Source organism: Schistocerca americana, unplaced genomic scaffold (genome assembly GCF_021461395.2).
Source record: "Schistocerca americana isolate TAMUIC-IGC-003095 unplaced genomic scaffold, iqSchAmer2.1 HiC_scaffold_571, whole genome shotgun sequence".
Lineage (NCBI taxonomy): Eukaryota > Metazoa > Arthropoda > Insecta > Orthoptera > Acrididae > Schistocerca > Schistocerca americana.
In genome coordinates, this window is record NW_025726315.1 from 5,210 (window position 1) to 7,500 (window position 2,291).

General features: G+C 58.2%; 1 non-coding gene across 1 annotated transcript in view; it reads left to right on the top strand.

Annotated features, from left to right (window-relative positions):
* Nucleotides 1-1,141: 1,141 nt before the first annotated feature.
* The window catches only part of LOC124587059, a 1,910-nt gene continuing 760 nt past the window's right edge, over nucleotides 1,142-2,291 (top strand). The window contains exon 1 of the ribosomal RNA XR_006975232.1: nucleotides 1,142-2,291. This exon is cut by the window's right edge and continues 760 nt beyond it. This is a non-coding gene — a ribosomal RNA (small subunit ribosomal RNA).

The following is a 2,291-nucleotide window of genomic DNA, read 5'->3' on the forward strand; positions in this document are numbered from 1 at the left end:
CAGAGGCCGGTTGACAGTCGTTCGCGCAATGGACATCGCATACGTACGGGGGCCACCTTCCACGTGTTCGCGAAGCGTGCACATGTTGTTGCGTGTATGTGGGCAGACATAGTGTGTCGTGACACCTGACACAGGCATGCAACAATCGTTGAATTTGCAAATGGCGATGGACGTCTACGTTTGCTGGTGACGTTACGCAAATGAACAACTGGTAAACCGTTGTGGTGCGGTTGTTCTCGCTAGAGGTGAATCAGTGATGGCGACGATCGGTTGAGCTACCAACCGGTTGTTTCAGCGATACCCACCATGCCCACGAACGTGAATGGCATGTGGGTGTGAAGCGATACGCGGCGGTGGCTGGGTGGGACCGTCCCCGGCCGGTGAGGGGGGGCCTCCCGGCGTGCTGGCCGCGCGGTGCGTGGGCGCACGCGCTACAGCCGGCTGGTGGGGGCGGCCAGTGGCAGGCGCGCCGGCCGACGGAGGCGGCAGGCGGCGCAGCTGCGCGCCGGCGCACCCTGCACGCGGCGCCGTGCGGCCAAAGTAGGTCCTCGCGGGCCCGGTGCGAAGCGCGGTGGACATCTGCAGTGTGCTGGTCCGATTGAGGACTGTGTGCGCTGAGGATGCGCCGCCGCCCGGCGCTCGGCGCCGCGACGCCGTCTGCTGCTCGGTCGCCTCTGCGGTTCTCGCAGGTGGTTTGTATCGCAGCTGTGCGGACGTGTTGGCGCGTGCGCTGTGCTGGGAGAGTTCGCTTCGGCACCCAAGTGGGGCTTTTGTCCTTCTGTGGCGCTGGCGTTGGAGCTGCCGGCCACCGTAGGTGGCGCGTGTTGTCTCCCGCCGGCAATGCCACGACAGCACGCTCCCGGGCCTCTGTCGGCAGCGGCAAGCTCAGTTGGGAGCACGGGTGGTCGCACCTAAAGCGTCTACTCGCCAAACTCCGGGCGATTGCGCCTCTCTCGAACCCGACCAAGTACTTAGGACGGCGCTGCGCGCCGCCGGGACCTGAGAGGGTTTCGAGGTGTATCGTGCAGGGGAGCTCAGCCTCCTCCTGTTTGCAGAATAATTGAGCGGACGCTTGCGTGTTCGCGCGGGCCCCCGGGACACACTCCCGGGCGGCCGGCTGCTCAGCTCTAGTTGACGCAGCTCCCTGGTTGATCCTGCCAGTAGTCATATGCTTGTCTCAAAGATTAAGCCATGCATGTCTCAGTACAAGCCGCATTAAGGTGAAACCGCGAATGGCTCATTAAATCAGTTATGGTTCCTTAGATCGTACCCACGTTACTTGGATAACTGTGGTAATTCTAGAGCTAATACATGCAAACAGAGTCCCGACCAGAGATGGAAGGGACGCTTTTATTAGATCAAAACCAATCGGTCGGCTCGTCCGGTCCGTTTGCCTTGGTGACTCTGAATAACTTTGGGCTGATCGCACGGTCCTCGTACCGGCGACGCATCTTTCAAATGTCTGCCTTATCAACTGTCGATGGTAGGTTCTGCGCCTACCATGGTTGTAACGGGTAACGGGGAATCAGGGTTCGATTCCGGAGAGGGAGCCTGAGAAACGGCTACCACATCCAAGGAAGGCAGCAGGCGCGCAAATTACCCACTCCCGGCACGGGGAGGTAGTGACGAAAAATAACGATACGGGACTCATCCGAGGCCCCGTAATCGGAATGAGTACACTTTAAATCCTTTAACGAGTATCTATTGGAGGGCAAGTCTGGTGCCAGCAGCCGCGGTAATTCCAGCTCCAATAGCGTATATTAAAGTTGTTGCGGTTAAAAAGCTCGTAGTTGGATTTGTGTCCCACGCTGTTGGTTCACCGCCCGTCGGTGTTTAACTGGCATGTATCGTGGGACGTCCTGCCGGTGGGGCGAGCTGAAGGCGTGCGACGCGCCTCGTGCGTGCTCGTGCGTCCCGAGGCGGACCCCGTTGCAATCCTACCAGGGTGCTCTTGAGTGAGTGTCTCGGTGGGCCGGCACGTTTACTTTGAACAAATTAGAGTGCTTAAAGCAGGCAAGCCCGCCTGAATACTGTGTGCATGGAATAATGGAATAGGACCTCGGTTCTATTTTGTTGGTTTTCGGAACCCGAGGTAATGATTAATAGGGACAGGCGGGGGCATTCGTATTGCGACGTTAGAGGTGAAATTCTTGGATCGTCGCAAGACGAACAGAAGCGAAAGCATTTGCCAAGTATGTTTTCATTAATCAAGAACGAAAGTTAGAGGTTCGAAGGCGATCAGATACCGCCCTAGTTCTAACCATAAACGATGCCAGCCAGCGATCCGCCGC